This window comes from Zootermopsis nevadensis, unplaced genomic scaffold, assembly GCF_977971745.1.
Source record: "Zootermopsis nevadensis isolate Lab colony 2312 unplaced genomic scaffold, Znev_1.0 Znev_ptg000020l, whole genome shotgun sequence".
In the NCBI taxonomy this organism is placed as follows: Eukaryota; Metazoa; Arthropoda; class Insecta; order Blattodea; family Termopsidae; genus Zootermopsis; species Zootermopsis nevadensis.
This window is the reverse complement of record NW_028259152.1, coordinates 2,519,170-2,540,732: the sequence shown is the minus strand read 5'-3', so window position 1 is coordinate 2,540,732 and position 21,563 is coordinate 2,519,170. Positions and strand designations below refer to the sequence as shown.

Below are 21,563 nucleotides of genomic sequence, written 5' to 3'. Positions count from 1 at the left end.
CGTTGAATGAAATAATCCGTCCGCTCGAACACTGGAATCGGGTTCGAATACCGATCGGAACATAAGATATGTTGTCAGCGTCTGTTTTAATTTTTCTGTAAAGTTGTGAACTTAATTGGAAGCTGTCTTAATAAGAATTCACAGAACAAGACCCCCTAACAAACTACAGCGTAAAGGAATTTTGAAAACTATTAATAACTGCAACGGCCCGTCAGATGGACCTGTAAACTAGTATTTCACGACGTCAATCCATTTATGTGGATGACAAGATAAATATTAACATTCAGCACGCCTCCTATATACATAACGGAGAATTTTCGAGAACGTAGGAATGTAAACTACTCTGCGTTCCTCTGTCAGCTTGCACTTCAAATGCTTCATTATTATTAATGTGTAATTTCCTGTTTCTTAATGCGACTGCTCGCTAATTATTTCTACTCATTTGTACAGCATTCAAACATAACCCTTCAATTAATCTTTTAATGTGCATCGGTAGCAACCACCTGCTTTAGCAATTTATAACTCTGTATTTTGTCCACGGGATGTAAAAAAGGAGTTCGTATGATCCTCAGAGTAAACAGCGATTACTTCATGAGATGGTAAAGTTGCGTCATATTGTGATATAATAAATATATATTATTTAAATCTTGTCCGTCTAATCACAATAAATTCTTATTAAATATTAAAATAATTAACATTTAAAATATTAAATGATGTTCTTTATCGAAATATTCGATTTACATTAGACCATCATTTTTCATATATAGCGATTACTTCCTTACACAGCATCAACCAATGAATAAATGTGTTTTCTTTGCAATACGGACTAAAATCTTCAAATGTTATTTTGCTTCAGAGGGTTACATAATGCAGAAAGTCGAGGACTGGACGGGCTTTCCAGCACGCAATGCCGTTAAGTATTATTACGACGAAGATAAGAAACTTAACGTCATAAAACGAAAATTAATTCGTTACATTGTCTGTGCTTACGCTTCACGAATTAAAGACTGCGGTCTGCTCCAACACAAAATTCATTTTCAGTAATCTTTTAAACATAATTTTGGGGTTCATTCGATTAAACATCTGTCCGTGGCAAAGACGTAACAACCCATTTCGATAGAGATTCATTCTTTGACTGCTGAACGAAGCTGTTAAAATGTCATGCCATGCAGCACCGGACATTTGGAAACGATCATGAATATTGGGTAGGAGGGAGGTCCTACGTATGGCCGGGGGGTTTAGTGTTGCCCTGTTTTAAATTATTACCACGAAAACCTTCAGTTAGAACAGCCATGTCAAGATTCAAATCAGGTATTATACCTCTTGAATTCAAGTCTATAGCGTGCAGACAATTTCACACAGCAAGCCTAAGTCACCTTTCGTTACCTTTGTTATTTCCTGCCTTAAAATTAAACAGTAAAGTATGCCTATTAAACCGAGTCTTATTAAGCCACGCCTCTCCTAACAAAACGACTTGAAAACTCCTGACACCAAAGGAATTTCTTCGTATGAAAATTTTAATTACTTTTATATTGTTTAACAGGGCCACATTCTATGCGCACCAAATATTTAAACGACAAATGATTTTACTGAGTAATTTATGTACTTAATCGCGTTACAAAATAGCGCGCAGGCATATTATCGGCCTTGGCATAAATTTAAAGAGGATGTAAATTGAGTCAAAACAATTTTAGCTGGCATGATATTCATATGACATTGAAGGCACCCGGAACAAAGACTTCGGATCTTAACATGGTGAGGTCTGTCAACAAAGTGAAGGTTGGTCTATAAACCAATTTCTTGAGTGAGAAACAGACCACACAGTGTTTCTTTCTGTACGTTTTTCGTATGAATACATAAATTTAAGTTACAATTTTTAGGACAGAAAATACAATGGATACTACAAAAAGGTAATCTCGTCTTACGAAACGCAAAAGTTAAACACAATTTATGTACCTGTAGTAATGATGAGGTTCTGACTTTAGAATCTTTGCGCGTTTTAGTGACCAGCTAGCTACTTCAGCACTTAGGCAACGTCATTCCGTACATAATAATTCTGTCGGCCATTCCTTATAGAAAAGCTAATAATAATCATTCAGCAAGTCAAAAAATTTCCCGCCTTTTATAGAAAGGTTCATTACAGCGATAAAGAGTAAGCCAAAGGCCACGCCCTGAACCACATAAATCCAGTCCACATTCTCATCACTATTTTAAGATCTTATTTTAAAACTAACGCGGACACTATATAAAAGTTTCGGAATATTCAATATCCTTCAGTGCACTAATATTTTCATTTCCTATTCAATGCGCTGATGTCGAAACAAAAAAGCGATGTCTACACGTATCCACAAACTGATCTATGTCAATAAATAGGCGGAATGGATCATTAGATCTACTTCTAGCATTTTCCAGTTAATTAATGTTTATGTATTATAATAATATATTCAACTGCAAAATATTGTAGACGTGAACTCAGTAACATACTCGTGCAATGTGAAACAGGCTATATAACGATAAATATCGAAAACAATGAGCTCAAAATGCCAAATGTCTCTCAGCTGTTCAAAAAATTCTCGTCTTTTATGGAAATCAAAAGTTCGGTACCATGTTGACAAAAGCATATGGCTAGACCCTATCTTAAGCTGTGTTATGAGCACGCCGCGCGCTAAAAGTATTTTCACCTTCATGATGGAGACAGTAAGAACCTCTGAAACATCGGACAATTTCTACGAGACTACAAGGTACAATATCCAATGAGAATATGAAATCTGAAATGCTATTGACTTTGTGGCAACAGAAAATTTCAGTGGTTTGCACGTATATTAATTTAATTTCGTAAGGGCGCGAGTACAAAAGAAACTACTAGCACTCACCCCGTCGCAAAACTCCGCGGTCGTCTTTAACGAAATTCCCCTGAGAGGGAACACAGAACACCGGCCATCGACAAACGGAAACTTGGCTTAACACGTGCAGGCGAGAGAAAAGAGCGTCTCCGTATAAAGGACATCAGACTAGAAGAAACTTCTTGAGAAGCATGTGACAGAAAATGACAAATGACTCTTGCCTCGTACGTCTTGAAAGATCAAAAGGGTATTTTGGACAAAAACAGCTTCATGCTCAAACCAGAATCACGCCTACACAAAATATGCATCACGCCAGGAATCACATTAACACGAACAGAAATCACAGCAACAAAATTTTAAACTTTTTAACTCGAAATTTCAAATTGCCAGATGATTACTGAAGCACGCGTAACACAGCTGCCGAATGCCCCGGTCTGGCTACTAGTGCGCCGCCGGACCACTGAAACTGGAGGAATATAAAATAAATTTTTAGAATTATTAAATTCCCCCCCACCCCCCAAAAAACAATCACAACAATGTGATTTAACACTACTGCATTTCCACACGATCTGGCTTCTACACCAGTATTTGCAACTGCAAATATGATACATGTAAAATAACGTAGTGAATAAGTCTAAATCTGAAGCAATTACGGTTAGCTACTGATATAAACTACGTACGTAAATAATTAAAGCAATTAACATACAGTGACAAGACAAATGGCAAAGCCCACAAGATCTGAGGTCACTCAGGCAGTATTTCCATCGAGCAAAACCCTCCTTCAGAAACTAACAAAAAGTTCTTCAGATCCGACAGTCGTTGAGGTGGACAAGAAATTGGTAGCCTTTCACAAAACGCCAAGTTCCTCTGCGGTGTTCACAAGCGCCAGTCACGAGTTCCTATCCCGAGCCACACATATGCAGTCAGCACCCTCATAACCCATTTTTTATTATTCATTTTAATATTATCCTCCTATATACTTCTAAGTTTCCCAATTGGTATCTACCCTTCAGGTTTTTCAACTAATACACGTATTAATATTTTAATATTTTCCGTCAAATCACAATTTTTAATAAGATAATAAAATATAAAATATTTAAAATATCATTTCACGTTCCGCATCGAATGATCGATTTACACATTGGAACGTCTCTTACGACATGTTTCGGTTATATTTAACCGTCCTCAGGTATAAAATAGATTGGTAAATTTAAAACTCGAATTACAATCCTTTACAATGTTATGCAGTTTATTGAAGCTGTTCTTATCAGATTACTCTTATATATTAGAACGAAGGTATTGTTTTTATATGGCGTGGTTCATCTGATGTTCAATATTAGTCGGTGATGAGTTGATAGAGACATGAAGTGTCTAGCGGAAGACATCTAGAAGTATTACTGTGTCGGGTCGAGGTTTAATACTGAATTTGTAAATCGATCATTTCATGCGGAACGCGAAATGATATTTTAAATATTTTATATTTTATTATCTTATTAAAAATTGTGATTTGACGGAAAATATTAAAATATTAACCTAATTCACAATATGACGCAAATATACTACCTTATAATACACTGTATGTACGTGTTCTCTGCGTGCTACATGCCTGCCCTGAGAGACCTCTAACACACATTACAAAGGAAAGATACAGAAAGAATAACACATTACACTGTAATGTAATTACATTTAGCCCAAGACAGAAACAGGAGAGGACAACGCGATCAACATATTCTTGAACATGGGTTTCTTTCTACACTACCACAGCGGTTTAACAGCTATCCTTCGGTCAGAGTCAAGTGTAACCGTTTTTCGTCAAGTCACAGCATCAGACGGCATTCGAAGAATGTGTCAGTCACTTCTTGTCACATCATGGAAGTTGAAAGGAAAAAACACCAAACCCAGGTGACCGAAATGTTGTTTTTGTTACTATATGGAAGTATACCCAAATTGCAGCAGGACTTATGGGAACAACGAAAGTTCATGACAATATAAGGGAATAATTCTACGAATAAAATAAACTAAATGCAATTCTGCGAAACTTATTATCACCACAATGACTCCAACATTATCATCATCGTTTAAAAATTATCACCTGCCCACAACAGCAATAAACTAAAACATACTGGACCTAACTATAATTGCAAGAATTTTTTTACAGTTAACTTCTACGGAATTGAAAACAAAAACTGAAATTGTCAAAAACAGTTATAGACCTAAATAATTTCAATTCTCGCTTATAAATTAATTAGCTTATGCCTATAGGCTACAGAGAGCTCCCACTCATACAGGAAACGCTATTACATTCAAAATATTTTCAAAATATGGGTTAACTAAAAGTATTTTCAAGATTCAATTCAATTCAATTCAATTCAATTTAATTAATTTATTTACGTGTTTGCCAACAGCAAGAAGCCAATAACAGGCAAACACTGATAATACATACAATAATAATAAAATAATAATGAAAAATAGTACACAAACAGATTAACTAAACTTATACAGGTACAGTATTGAATATAACTGCCAAGTACAGGCAAACCCAAAATAGAAACAATATTAACACAAAGCAAAATAAATGAAGAAATATAAATAAAAACAAATAATCCACTTAGGGAACACTAATATAATTGTAAAACGTTAAACAAATATAAAAAACAGATAACGAAGCTAGATCATCTATGAGACACCTATCTAGATCATTTCCCTTATTGAGAACGTGTCCTCAAGAGAGACAATGTTTATGCTAAATACGTCCAAAGATTTACATACGTCATTTGCAGCGATGACGCACCTGGCTGAAGGATTATGTCTTAGTGCACTGCTCACATTAAAAGTAGAAAATTCTCTTATTTGCCTCGCCGGCACACGTAAACCAACAGCGTCCATAATGGAATGGCAATTTATTTTGCCTTTAAAGACATTAACAAGAAATAACGCATCGAGATGTCGTCGTCTGGAATAAAGTGTTCTAAAATTTAAAGTAGATAGGATCAATTCATATTTTCGACTTAACGTATTTTCAAAATAGCGGTTAGCATACCTCGCCGATTAGATCTAATTACTCCAGTATAATCTGATCGTCTATAACGTAAATTGAAGGCTAGATGCAAAGAAATTGTTAATGACACGAGAAAACGGCAAGGGATGAGGCCACTCGGAAGACGGGATTTAGATGCGAGTATAAGATTAAAATAAACACAAAATAGGCCATGAGGATGCGAAATGGATTCGGATAATCCAACAGTAATCTCTGTGATAACAACGATGTATCTTCGGATTGCAGTTGATTTCTTGAGCATCCGAGCTAACGGCAGATTACTCTAACCTGTAAACCTCCAGACTTCACCTCTATTCCGCGAGTATTTTGATATGAACTAAGACTCATAGATACGTTAATATTCTGGGTTCGACTGCCGGAAGAGGCACGTCCAAACCGATCCAAAGAGTACCGTGTTTTCTTTTTCGGGGGTACTGAGACCGGACTTTCCTCCACCCAATACCGGGGTTAAGAATGCGCCCGGGTTTTCCTCTGCTCACATCAACACGCCTTCATTATAACGATTTCACCTGTGATGACAACAGTGCTGACGAGTGTCGGTACTGAGACATCGCCTTAGCTCGTCAAAGAATGCATCCACTTGAGTTAGGAACAACTGTTCTTGCAAGTTCACTGTGGGGAGATTGACGTTAGGACTGAAAACGGATAATAAAGGACGACTTTAAGTGTTCTTCCTATTCACGCCCTAAAAGTGATATCGGTCTACCTGCGAGAGATGACATAGGCTTACCGTATACCGACAAACCCGATGTTACACGCTACAGCCTAATGCACGTCTATAGATCGAATATGTAATACCTAGGACTATATTTTAAACGTTATTTATCTTGTAGATGTTTGTCTTTGGGTTGTAGCGCCGTATGGACTTGTAGACCTGAAACGATGGTATCTACGTAAGAAATCGCACGGCATCACAATTGGAAGGCCAACATCGACAACTTCAACGCCGTGAGAACCTCAAATATCATTGAAGAGTTCTGTCCTCTGGGTTGTTGCGCTGTGTAGTCTGGTCGATGTTAACCAACGTTTCGGAGATCATACTGCCTCCGTCATCAGGGCGATAAAGATTTCTGTCTTCTGGGTTGTTGAGCTGTGTAGTCTGGTCGATGTTAACCAACGTTTCGGAGGTCATACTGCCTCCGTCATCAGGGCGATTCTTTCTAAGTTATCTACGCTGTGAAGATTTCTGTCTTCTGGGTTGTTGTGCTGTGTAGTCTGGTCGATGTTAACCAACGTTTCGGAGGTCATACTGCCTCCGTCATCAGGGCGATTCTTTCTAAGTTATCTACGCTATGAAGATTTCTGTCCTCTGGGCTGTTGCGTTGTGTAATCTGGTAGATGTTTACCAACGTTTCGGAGGTCATACTGCCTCCGTCATCAGGGCGATTCTTTCTAAGTTATCTACGCTATGAAGATTTCTGTCTTCTGGGTTGTTGCGCTGTGTAGTCTGGACGATGTTTACCAACGTTTCAGAGATCATACTGCCTCCATCATCAGGGCGATGAATATGCCAATATTGGTTAACATCGACCAGACTACACAGCGCAACAACCCAGAAGACAGAAATCTTCATACTCACTGCTGTAAAAACCTCAAATTTTACATTCTGAATGTTTTCTATTTCAATGAAACAGCCCTATACAGCCTCATGACACTCCATATTCTGTAATTTACATGCGTTTACTGTGCACAGTTCTCTGAAAAGAAAGTTGTACACACAACAAGTATAATTGTTGTGTGTACAACTGAGTTTGAAAATAATTAATTTTGAAACTCAGTTATTAATCAGTGTTGCAGCCATGCAAATTAATTAAGGAAGAATTTGTATGTTGTCACGACCTATTTCAAGCTACTGTCCTGGTATCAGGATGGGGCAGGAAAACTAAACTACAAACTGAGGTGTTTGCAAGTAATGTTGCCAAGGTCTTTTTCCTTCGAATCCTACGTTCCGGTGCTTCCCAAATGTTGATATAAAGATCATAGTTATCACATAAACGTGTGTAAAGGGTATCTAAATCAAACATCATTTGTAATTAATCCTCCCGGGTTATTTTTACAATGCTCGGAAATCAGTGGTTCCAACCACTAACACGTGCATGTTGTTACCGAAACAGTAGACCCTTTGTAATCCTACCGTTGTCATTACATCTTTTCCTGCTAAAATGGTTGTTTTGCGATTTGGAAACGAGTGCTTATTACACAAAAAGGAATTTATTGTAAAAATGTTGCCACCTTTTCATCAGCAAGATTGTGGGGGCATTTACATCGAAACAGGTGTATGGAACAGAAACAAGCGCTACCTATCCATGCTTCAGGGAACTACCAATCCATCCCTATAGTCGGCGGCTCAGTCGATGCCATTCCAATGTTTTAAAACGGAAATTACGCTGCACTATCGACTGCCTATGTTAAAAAGAGATCAAAATTCTCAATCCAGCAATCAGCCAACGTCGACCTCGTGCCTAAAACCCAATGGGTTGCCTACTGTTCTAGCTGTAAAAGCTGAAAATAACCACTAGTAAGATTTATACGCAAACGTATTTAAATGAGTCTTATAGAAACAGTGCTATGTTAATTCGATTCATCCGGAACAGGACAAGTCTCGGGTTCCAAAAAATATGAGAGATCTGTAGACTAGATGAGCGACTATTAGCTTCTACCGAAGGATTCTGATCCATGAAGTTTCTTTAATTTTAATGTGAAGAAACAAATGTCTTCTGTACGGAATCTTCGTGAATACATAATTACCTTAAATCCGTAACACCAAACTTTTTAAGAAAGTTAAATGCACTGCACAGACAACACAATGCAACTTCTTTCCACTCTTCTTTTCTTACACGTGCAATATTATCATCTTGTTCTGATCGGGTTTCCTTATCCGATAACGAATTAGGTGACGTAATAAAATTACAAACTGCAAAAAATAGCAGGATACGAATTGTCAGTAAAAAAAAACACACACACACACACATTCCAGCATAATACAGAACTGACAAGGAAATTCTCACTCACTCTCGGGTATAAGAAATCCTAAGTTTATCCCGTCCAACCGCAGACAATCTCACAACCGATAATGGCCACTTCTGTACCTAGTTCAAATAAACCACGCATCACAGGCGTCCTGTCACTGACCGAAGTTCAAGAGAGAAAGAAGGGTTAAATACCACGTGCGTGAACAGATGTCCACGGCTACTTAAATATACAGGAAGAGTACTGGCATGTACTTATTTCTCGAGATAGACCAATCATCCTCCAATTTGACTTATTTCCCATAGCTGTAGAAGATTCTTAAACACAGGTGAGATTTTTGAGGTTCTCACGGCAATGAGTATGAAGATGGCTGTCTTTGAGATGTGCCAGTTCGGAAGAGCTTAAAGCCTCGAACATCAGGGCGAAGCCTCCCCAAGATAAGACAACATTCTGTTGGTCCTATTCCCCGTGATCGAAAAATTGTCTCCCATCACCATTTTCGGCGGTCCAAAAGTCAGGACATCGCTGGCAGCTCGGTCTGAGTTATAAGGAATGAGGTTATTCAAAAATGTCCCCTCCCACTTAGTCGAGATCTTCAGTTGTTAGGCGTGATGGATAAAGACCGAAAATTTTTGCTCGGTGATATCTATGGGCAGTGCACCAGTTCTGATCATCGTCGTCATTAAAAACGGACATCAGATCTTCCCAGAAATTCTCAAACAGTTCGATCGCCATGAATGTTCGATTAATTTCAAAACTATAAACTTCCTGAGAAATGATAAATTCCATGTCATGGAATTGCCCTACTTCAGGTCTCCTCTATTATAATAATATAAAATAAAATAACTGAATACCAACATAGACCCCCATGAAGATGGTAACTTCTACCAGACTACACGCCGCTACATAAGACAACCCACCTTCGGGCTCACCGTCGTGAAAACCTCAAGTCCTCCATGTAACTATGCTTCATACGCCGTGCGCGTTCATTTCATTACAAACCCTACAGCACAAGTCCCAGAATTTCTTATTCTGCCCTCGCACAAACCCGTCTGTCAGTAACAAAGACGCGGCTTTGCCGTCAGCGACCATTTGCATTCTGAAAAAGTGGCATTTTGCTCTAACGGAGTCTACACACAGAATACTCTAATTTAGGAGCTGCCATCATGAATAAAAACAAACATAAAAAACAAGAGAAAGTTGTCGACTGCCGTCTACAAGGCTTGGATACCGAAAAAGTCTTGTCGACAGTTTCAAATGTATCCATAGAACGAATAAACTCCGTCTTCAGGGTCAAAGCGTGTTCGCGTATTTCGGTCGATAGTTATTCAAAGAGTTGTTCTTCTTTTCAGAACAAGACATTAAAACATACCACAATATGGCGCAACATAAGGAAACAGAAGTACTGAGCACAAATAGGGTTTTCTTTGCTGTTCGTTATCAGAGCACTATTCCTCCTAAAAAACAAACACAAATATGCATTTTAAAACAGGAGTAAAGTCGAGAAATCCAAATGGAAAACAAGACGTAGATGGAGATATAATATTAAATTGGATCTTAAAAGAAATGTGATATAAGTATGTGGGTTACATCGATCTGTCTCAGGAAAGATAATGTGACGGGTCCCATACACGGCGGGGAATTTCTCGGCGAGCTGAAGGAATATTAGCGTACCTTTTCAAGGACACGGCTCCATGGAGTCAGCTTCAGTCTAAGGTTCAACCTTCAACGTGGAATGATGCCTGACAAACTAATTTCTGATCTTTCCATCTGACAATGACACCAACCTAATTTGAAAACACGTAAGAAAAGCTGACAAATTTGATAAGCTATGTTTCTGATGCTTACTTAACACACTGAACGATTCTCCTCTTCTGCACAGAACAAACTGATAAAGTATTCTTCTATTTTACGAGTAGTGTGAAGTTCGAGAAAGCATTCGCATTGTGTACGAAGACGGACACACGTACTAATATCTCTCATACACCTCAAAGCCTGTTCTACACATTAGATAAGATAACAAACACGCTGCACGGAAAGCAAATGGAATAAAACGTCCATATCTTAACATACGTGCAGCAGATGTAATTAAGTTTTTATCTTACAAACGAGCCCAGAATTACCTGCACGCAACGTTGTAAACAGAGAACTGTTTACCTGAAATAGAAGTCGAACGGCAGGTTTAAACAAGTTACTGTACCAATATAAATTTTAAAAAATATCTTACAGCACTCAAGTGTTTGTAGACAATTAGTACCAGTACCAGGTAATGGGATGCCGTATGACTATTTTACAGACCTAGCACGCAAGTCTATCGGTTTTTTCTTCCTATCTACTGTACGGGAGAGCTAAGTAAGTCCCTGTGACGTATGAGGCTTAAGTCACGTGCTGCACTACAGGCAGACCGAAAAATGTGGTGCTTGTTCCAATTTACTGGCAGTGATTCACAACACTAGAAGTCATAAAACAGGAACTAACAACAAAACAAACAAATGAATAACGACACTACGAACAGCGGAAAGCAACAAAGACGTGTGATAAATATCAATTTTCTTCACTCAGGAATAGGGGGCTTACGCATGCGCAAATCACGCCCTGATGATGGCGGCAGCAAGGACTTCTGAAACGTCGGTAAAGTTCTACCAGACTACACGGCACAACAACCCAGAAGACAGCCATCTTCAGACTCGCCGTCGTGAAAATATAAAATCCTACATCACTGCTGTAAAACTACGTTCATATTTCAAATGCATTCTCTTCTTACTAGCGCTGCAAAACACGGTATTTTGACATTATTATTAGAGTTTTGATGGCAACAGACCTATGCAATAAACAAACAACGTTTGGTTTATATGAACTGGCACTTCATTCAGAAGTAAAATACGTGTATCACCCATTCCAACAACTAGAATTCAGTAAAAAAAAGTTTGATACTAATTAATAAAATTACGCAATCATTTTCTCCAAATGTATGTAAACAAAAAAACAAATGAACTTCGAGAGATGTTTTCAAAGGTTACGGCGTAACCTGGTTCATCCGACAAACCCATCATACAGAGACTATACAATATTATTCATCGCCTCTTCTCCCAAAATTACTTTCTGTCAAAAATGACCTACAAAGATGATTAATTCGTGACCCACTGGCTAAAAAGTACATGGTAATGTGTATTTCTAACCTGCCTCCCACTCTTGTAAGTATGACAGTCTCCAGCAGCTACGAGAATCTGACCGCGGAAGGCGATTGGTTAAAATATAGGCTCACTCCATGGGTATGATGGCCGACCAGCTAGGGCTACATTTCGTAAACAGAGACGCCAAGGGTTCAATGCTCGAGGAAGTCATACTGACAGGAACTAAGAAAGACATTTATAGCAGGGTTGAAACAAAACACACAAACTGGATTTTTTTCAGTTTCCTCGTTCGCTTATTTCAAGAGAACGTGACGAAAGATATAAGGAAAGGGAGACGGCAACATTGGATTGCAACATCGCCTTAGAAAAGGACTTGTATAGTACAGTGTTCTCCATTTAAAACGCAACATCACGAAACGAATGAATTCTTGTATCCCGCTGTCGCCGCTAATTGGCAGGGCCGAAATTTCAGCTGTTTTGTCGTCCGACAAGCACTTGTCACAGACAACTTCCAGTGTCCCAAAATTATGTTACCAGTCTGTGTATAGTTGTCTTATTCGGTACTTTCCTCACTACACCAGCAAACGAATCTGATGCAAAGTAATGTTCAATAATAAACACACGTTCAGCTCTTGAATACGCCACTGTTCGCACCTGAACAGCTTTTGTGTAAATGGCATGAACAAAGGCCTAGCAACAAGGATGACCCTGACCACAATGTCACAGAGGGTTTTGAGACTGTGTGCCACACGGGGGTGTACCTGCTTCTGTTGATATTTTTTGTAAACCGTAGCAGCTGGAAGGCGTTTTAAATGACACATTCTGTATGTCAATATATCTCAGTAGTTTATTAAAGAATGATGCTGACACAGAAATTTTCTAATGCGGTTTGAATGTCAGCGTTGACAGGCCACTCCTACGTCATCGCCCGAATACAGCTTCGTCGTTTAAAAAAATAAAAACAGAAAAAATAGGTCATTTCCAAGACACAGGCCCCTCGTTTTGCCGTATATTTTGAACTGAAAAGCATGGAGTAGTTTCTTGTACTTGGAATTTATCAGAAACGTATTTTAATCTGTCAACTGTTTCGGAAACTGGAATAATATCGAAACTTCTACGTTATGAACCAATCATCATTCTTAGCTTAGTTCATGGTAAATGAGATAATTTACTATTGCACTACAGCACAGAAGCTTAATTGGACCGTTTATTATGTACGCTATGATTTAATTTGCAGTCCTACACGACTTTAAAAATCAAATACCTGTTTAACACAACACATAAAGTCATTATCACACATTTATTTTACTTGTCATTTTATTTCATTTCAGAACACGGCCATATTGTGCAGTAAAATGAGTGCACATAATCAGAAGAATTTTTATGAATAGAAAAGTGATGATAATTTTAAGAAAGTTCACGTCAAATATATTCAGCACATAACAAACAATGGCCTACTAACACATTTTCAACAACACTTCCTTCCAAAGTATAATTTTAACACATTTTAAATATTGTATGTAAATACGACATATTTAGTCGCATAAGAAGTACGGTTTACTTCAAAATGAATGCCCTCTAGTGGTGACATTCATAAGATGCCGAACAACTAACCTTCTATATTTAATGTTCCACATTGTAATAAGTTGTATTGGAATGTAAAGTAAATACACAAAAGAAATAACGCTTTAACACAAATTGCAAATAGCAGGTTAACGCATACCTAATCGCATATGCAACTGAAACATCGTAACTGTGATTTGTGTTGCATATAACAAGGGGCTTATGTCTATAGCGGCAGAGATTTCACTTGATGGCGCAAATAAAAAAACGGATAGGCAGATTTCATGACGATTGTTCGTTGGCGTACGGCAACACTGATGATGATGATCATCATCATCATGAATCATCAATGTCGTCGTTAATAAACGGTACGAATTACTCTGCAGAACTCATTACTGCTTAAATGTCAGGGGAAAAGTTTATAGATGGCGCAGTTACGTTGTAGTTTCTCTATCAGGCTACATCGTATGTTCGAAGCCGCCAACTGCAATACATTCGACAGAATCGTTCAACAAAAATAATAAGAGCTGAACTCACTACTGTTGAAAAAGACTATATCATTAATATCGTATATTTTAACCATCGATATGCAACTGTACTTACTGATATACAATTACAATTACGCAATTAAAATATTCTATCTGTTGACCAGACATGTTTCGGCATCATTTTCGCCATCCCCAGAGGTTGTTAAAAGTGTATCAAAAAATTACACAATTTAGCACTGAATCGAAAAAAAACATGTGAATGTCTGCGGACGTTATAGGCTTATTTGCAGTTCGCATCACAATTTGAAACCAAACGTACTCACTAACTGGTGGCATTCGAAGAAGTGGCGCCAATGCACGACGTTATTTCGTCACATTGCGCGAGACGTGGCTTCACTTTAACGCCCCCCGGTTTACGGCACTCGCCGAAATGAAGTTTAAATTCCAAACGTATGTACCACAGTTGCTCAGGTTCCACATTATTCGGATTGTGGTCTACTTCCCTGCCCACTTTCCATCATCCGATAAGTCTAATCATTCTTCAAGAACCATGCGCACAAACGCACCTTTTGTGTTCCAGTGTAACACGGCGCGACACGGCGTCTCTCTCACATTAATAACAAAGATGGTATCCTTTCGACAGAACGGCATGTACACATACAGCATACAAATCAATATCACAAATATGCCACAGTGTGCGAACAAAAGGGATAATCGATATATGCACTGGGTCTGAAAAGGTAAAACATGTGTTAAAATCATGACTGTTCCCTGAATACTGCACAGAACATAGAGAAATCCACAAAGTATATTCTGCCCCACATAAACGCAAAAAAACTTACCGTTTTTCGAAAGGTACAACGCTGAATATTAAAGTAACTCAAAGTTTCAATTTATTTGTCTTTTTCCGTAAACCACACACTGGATCTTACAGCGAGTACTTACATTAAAACTTCCATTACATTACGAGGTAGGGACTTCATACTATTTTTTTTAACTTTATATATGATGACGTGGTCAGTCGTCTAGAAAGACGCCTAGAGATGTATTCGTACTTGAAAAGCTCGTCAATAATAATTAAATTTAGCCTTGACAGCCAACAACAGACTTCGGAGTTGGCTAGTCGCGTAAGTTAAGTGGCAACTTGAGGCCGCGAACAAATCAAACCAACTAACCAATCACAACGTTCCTTTTTTCAAGCAGACAATGGTGGTCTTTTGTGGACACAGTGGGCAAGAGAAGGGTCACGCGTGGAAAATATGTATAGGGAAAAAACTGACAGAAATTACCGCTCACTTCTAATATGTACACGTAGAGGAGAATGTCTCTACAAAGAAGTCATGCGCACAACGCACCAACTTTAGTTTGCCTGGTACAAGAAAGTGTTTTCAGCTAACGACATTTCATCTCTCCCAAAAACTGAGAGCGCAAAGCTTGATCACTGCTCTTGCAAGATTAGTTAAATTAGAAATCAGTGCGGTAAATTTCAGGTTCTGGGATGCTGTAGTTGGAAGCTCACCGACGTTTCACCTGATGATAGAGAATACAAGTACCTCCGAAACGCCGGTAATCTTCTATCATATTACACCTGAAGGTATCTTCCATCGACAATTTCGAAATTAAACATTCAGACTAACAGGCAAGACTTCTCATTAAGCACTTTGTGCAAAACCGCGTCATGTTCACCAGAATCTGACTTTTCCGAATGGCTGGAGTTATTTCGTATAAAGGGCCAGTCATAGCCTAGTTTCAACCTGAACTGAAATGGTTTGACAGTTTTTCTTAAAACCCCTCGATATCAAATTTAATAGCAATCTCTTCAGTCGAGTTTAAAATGCTCTGGATTAAAAACACTGGAAACCTCGAACATAACTGTCACCTACCAAATGCTTCTAGTCAAGAAAAATGAATTCACAGCCAAACTTGACAAATACCTCACGAAGACAGGGCGGCCGGTCACAAAGTCTCTATTACGCCATACAGCACATCATATAACAAAAGCGCAAGGCTATGGTTCGAGCGCAATTCGAACCCACGATCTCACCGTTCATATAGCCTACACCCACTCCTTGCACAGCGCATTTACAGCGACACCTAAATCCTCGATACTAATATCCCAGTTCATGAATATGTTATGTTCCCAGAGACTGGTAACTCAACTCAACATTTCAACGAAGAATCTGACTACAAACTTCTTAATTACCTCTTCGGTAAAATGACTCATACACCGTCCCAAAAATAAAATATTAGTTCTGACACACAGTTATGCAATCGACCTGGGCTACCCCCACCAAATACGGCAATGTCAGACATTGCACAACGCAGGCATTGCAGCTGTTTTGTCCTGTTCATTACGAACTACGAATAACCGAAGGCAACTTGGAACCTTCGGCAAACCGAGCTCTGATATTAACTGCTTTAGAAATGCAGAAGCAAAACTCGTGTTGCCCTGGGACGTACCTACGGGCCATGCACCGAAATTGGCCATTTTCCATTAATTTTACTTTTAACTTCAAATGTGAATGACATTTAGTTTCACACCGCTTCAGTTCAAGGTGAAGGCTGCCTCGTGGGTGAGCACAGGGCAAAACGCCAACCACAGAGAAATGTACTGTTCACAGCCTCATGCCTTACATCCCCAAAAAATACAAAATAAAATAAAGAAAAGTTAAAGCCGCTCCTATCCTAAGCACAACACCGTAAAACGTATGGAGCAGTGCATACAGGCTTACTTAATCTCGGCACGGATGCAAGAGGTTAGCCTCACGGTCCGGCCTCCTTGTGGAGGAAACAGCAACCCCCCCCCCCCCCGCCCCGAACAAGACTGGATGGGCTCCAGAGCCGGCCTGGACAAGACAACATTTATCCCTGTCGGGAACCAAACCCCGGTAGTACATACTGTAGCTGATCACTATACCGACCGAGCTGCTTCGGTTCCTGTTACAGTTCCATGTCAGCAATTTTCTTATTGGTAATTAGTTTTAAAAATTACGCCCAAAAGCAAACAAACATATTTATTTCCAGTTTTAGATGTGAACATGGTTCCAAATGACTAAACAAACAAGGAAATCCTACAAGAAAATCGTCATCAACAAGACCATTAAAATACTAGTTATGCGCAGTAACTGGAGACAACAGCACTATCTACCGACAGGTAACCAAAACTAATATCCAAGACTCGAGAGAAGTCCCAGTACACACGCCATCTAGCCGTAAACTCTTGAATCACGTCTAAAAAACTGTCATCTTGGCACACATTCTACCACCTACGTGGAACACAAAGACGTGCTGATTCTTTTATGTTTACATCCTGCATTTAGAAACTTCCAAGGTCATGGCAAGAGCGTTCAATAACAATTTAGAGAGAGAGTTCATTACTCTACGAAACAATAAACAGCATCCACATGTCAAACGCGTGTACAGAGTCGGAAAAAATGCTTATTACGACGCTCGTGGCGATGTCGCTGAACACTGTACCTCGGCCGTTAAAATCACAAGGTCGGCGACAATTCTTTGTTCTCCGCATTCTTTCATCGATGTCCCCCTCCTCACTCCACAAACAAAGATTTTGTTACCCTCAGCAAGCAATGGAATCGAATCAAATAAATGTCTAAAACAGCATCCCTCCCCCTTCGATTCGAAGTCCTTGTGCCCTGAGCTTTGAAGAAAGGACGTCAGAGCGACGTAGAAAATATTGGCTGTGGCCTCCGGCGATACACTTCCACGAAATACTCTATAAAAAAAAACTTCGCTGTACTTTGAACGATGTCAGTTGTGTAGTAAACAGTTGTGTAGTAAACCAGAGAAATATTCGACGACACTGCTTCAACTAATCGTATCTGGGAATGCAAGAACAAATATAAAATGTGTTCACAAAGAAATAAAGAAGAAGTTAAAATCCGGGAAAGCGTGCTACCACTGAGTTCAGAATGTCTAATTACCCGTCACTTAAACTTAAAGGTTAGAATTTACAAAACGCATTCTCTTAACTCAGTGCGAAACTGAGCTCTCGCCTAAAATGAAAAGGTAGTTTGAAATCAACGTCAAAAGACATCTGAATCTAAGAAAAAATTAATAAATGAGGACGAGAAATACAACTGCATAATGAGAAGTTACTTCAGATGTTAGGGCAACAAAATCAAGAAGAATAATAATATTAGAGAAACAAGTATCAGGCATGGGAGCCTTCTTGTATCAAGGTGCCAGAACGCACTTGCAGAACTAATCAGACTTTACAATCTTGTGCAATAAATTCAAATTCAGGCGGACGAACAACGTACTTTGTAGACCATGAACAACGAGCGGAATTTCTTTAGGCGCAATTTCACATACGTCAACTTCGTGGGCAAAAATCAAAAACGTTTCTGCTTCGGACATATACATACAATTAAATGTACAGACCATTCCCACGCCCCAAAAAGGAAATCAAATAATACATAATTCACCTTTATGACCGACAGATTTAATCGAATGTTCACGACCTGGTTCCTCTTGAAGTACAATGGTAGAAACCAGGAAACACGCCTACCAGTGGCCCGTCAGGTTCGACATCAGAGCCATATACGCCTTACGATTAAGTTACAGATCTAGTGTGCAATTGTTAGCTTCTACATTTAAAGCTCCAAAAATCATCCCTTGCTCTGGAGGCCACCAAATTACCTACTTCATCATAAATTAATCTCTACTACTCATTACCACCCTAACGACTTCACTGTCATAATACCCTATCAGAAGACCGAGCTGGGACCTAAATCAACCAAAGTGGTGATGCTGTTTCTCCCCTTCCCCCCCCCCCCCCCAGTCCTCCCTCAACCCCACAAAATAGCATATCTTTCGCCATGGCTCTCCCTCACCACAGAAAGCTAGAAAACGTAGTTTAATGTCAACATTTCATCTATGAGAACGATATTCTCGGTCGCCGCTTGTATAGCTTTCTTCCTTACTTTGTCTCAAATGCAAATCATACGCAGGGGACAAACTCAATGATCAGTACTTGGTAAACAGCTGAATGCAGTCTCATATTAAAACAAATGTTACATGCATTTAAGACTGAGCCTAAATTTTTAACTTCATTCTCTAAACATTTCTCGGGGCGTGACTACTAATTGATGTACTGGGTTAAAATAAAATATTTCTTAAAATTTTACTCACGCCAGTTCTAAAATAATGTAATGTTCATTATATATGACAACCCTTAGCAAAAGTCATGCAAAATATATAATAATACATATTTTACATAATGGCAAAATGAAGGCGCCCTATATCACCAAACGAAATATTATTTATTACTTATCTTGTACTTTCCAGCGTAGTATTTAACGGGGCCCATATAAAAACCAATTCTTTATTCGTCTTCCGTAAAAGAAAGGAAATCTATGCGGTTGTAAGAACCATTCCTTGGCCGCACCTAATATCTAGTGGACAGCGTACAAGTATTACGAGGTCCTGAATTCAATCCCAACCGAGTCACTAATCTTAAAAAGCAAACCATCTGCGGGCAGCCTATAACAGAAGGATATAAATGTGATAAAATATGACGTTAGACCTCAAAAGAGACCATTATTCACTGACTTTCCAAGAAGAAGAATTCAGAAAAACACAATCCTTTCCACACTATACAGAGATTGGTAAATAATCATTAGCTTTTCTATACAAATGCTCTTTCCTTAAGGCGGTACATGCCTAAAAGTTTAACTTCACCTTCAACCACAGAATTAACATTAGTGTTAAATTCTATGTTTCATTTTCCTTTGTATTACTAAACACTTGCCAATTACGTAATAAAACTTCTGTAGCTTATAATGAGACCTTCAGTGTCTCAGTACTGTTAAATAAAAACCAGAACAAACGCAAATGTCGTTCCTTGTGTTTTAAAATCACACTAGTTTTTGTCCTGTTCCATTACGTAATTTGAATAAGGCAAGGATAACACAATGTTGCTAGCCTTGACATCACTGCGATAACGACAAACATGGTGAAGGCCTAAAAATACACACATTTCAAATCAATTTTTCATATGACGTTCGACAATAAACAGTTCAAATGAAGGCTAAAAATAGTAAAATCCAGTTACTGTAAGGCAAACCATTTGAAGAACTATTTAATTTTTCCATTAGGTAGTTTAGCACAGATGTTTCACGTTTTGTTTTCAAGGATAAAATACCCTTCATTAAAATATAGTCATCTCACTCCCAAAAGAAAAAAACGTCAGAGGTTAATGAGTCGCCCCTGACTTCTGGGTCCAAACGGCTATGATCGTTAGCCTCAAAATCGAGTGGCATTCGCCCTCAGAGGTGGCGGCCCCATTACCATCCGAACTAAAGTAAAAAAGAAAGTGGATCAACAGAGTCGATTTGTCCGAGATATCGTAAAATAAATCCCAATGCACGTGTGTGAGGTCGAGTACCGTCAATCTGCTCACAGCCACCGGCTTTACTGAGCTACAATCGGTCATCACTCATTAGCCCGATAAAAGAAAAGCAATTCTAACGCGGACGAGAATAAGTTAAGGTACGTCCATGTGCGGAATATAACACCTGTGTGAGTAAAACAGTTCTGAACATCAACACCTGACAGTGAGATGGGACTGAAAAATATCTTAGATCAAATACACTTTTTATTAAACGGATACACTTGCTGTTCATCCACTGGCCGACATGAAGTCCACCTGTCAGCTGGCTGCATACGTCACTAGAAAAACATCCATTTGCTCGGGCAACTGCAGTGCATAAACCGACCAAGAGACAATTTCTGGTTGCATAATACACAGCCTGATTTAAAACAATGAAATGTAGTACAGTCACGTACAGAAATTAAGGTACGGAATAAGGCATAGGATGAAGAACACTTGAGAAATAAAGAGTGATGTTTACATGCATATGATAAAAAGTATGGTTGTGAGGTAACAATTCGAAGGCATTGGAAATTCACTCTGTATACGTCTCCTTGCAGCATTTCCATTTCTGGAAATTTGTCTCTGTCGTTGCCAGTGCAACTCTCCACCTACCACCTGCTCTAGACAAGGCTTCCAAAAACACCAAATCGATGCATGCTCACCCTGAAGCTGGCAACTGCAATCAACCAGACTACACAGCGCAACTACCCAGAAGACAGAAATCTCCATGTCAAATAGTTATTGAAAAATCTGAATGGAAGGGATCACATGGGAGACGTAAGAACACACAAACAAGTGGAAGACAGTCACGAGCGACTGATCCCATCGCCATGTTAAGAAACAGCTTTTTACACGCCATATTTAGACAATCGGGTCAGGTCACTTGTATCTACATAATGCATCATCAGCGGGATCTTCGAAACCTCTCGTACAGCTGCGAGCAGCGACTTCCAATTTTGTCTTCAGTTCAATGTGTCTACTCGGCTGTCAGTGTCGTTCTTTCATTAGAATGTCGTGATGTTTCCTGTAGGTCAGTAATGGAAGGCCTCGGATCAGTCTCCGGAAGATGAAATAAACTCTCTTCCCTGTTATCTGGAAATGCTCTGGAAACCA

General features: G+C 38.9%; 1 protein-coding gene across 6 annotated transcripts in view; it reads right to left on the bottom strand.

Moving 5' to 3' along the window:
* The window catches only part of cnc (NFE2 like bZIP transcription factor cap-n-collar), a 146,843-nt gene that overhangs the window by 100,973 nt on the left and 24,307 nt on the right, over positions 1-21,563 (bottom strand). Inside the window, exon 1 of one of the 6 annotated variants that reach the window (XM_087352213.1) lies at positions 14,899-14,920. The exons of 4 other annotated variants lie outside the window; for them this stretch is intronic. The gene's annotated coding sequence lies outside the window, so the exon portion shown is untranslated. Of the gene's footprint in view, positions 1-10,545; positions 10,568-14,898; positions 14,921-21,563 lie in introns of those variants that run through there. One more of the 6 variants, XM_087352214.1, reaches the window with a different exon arrangement.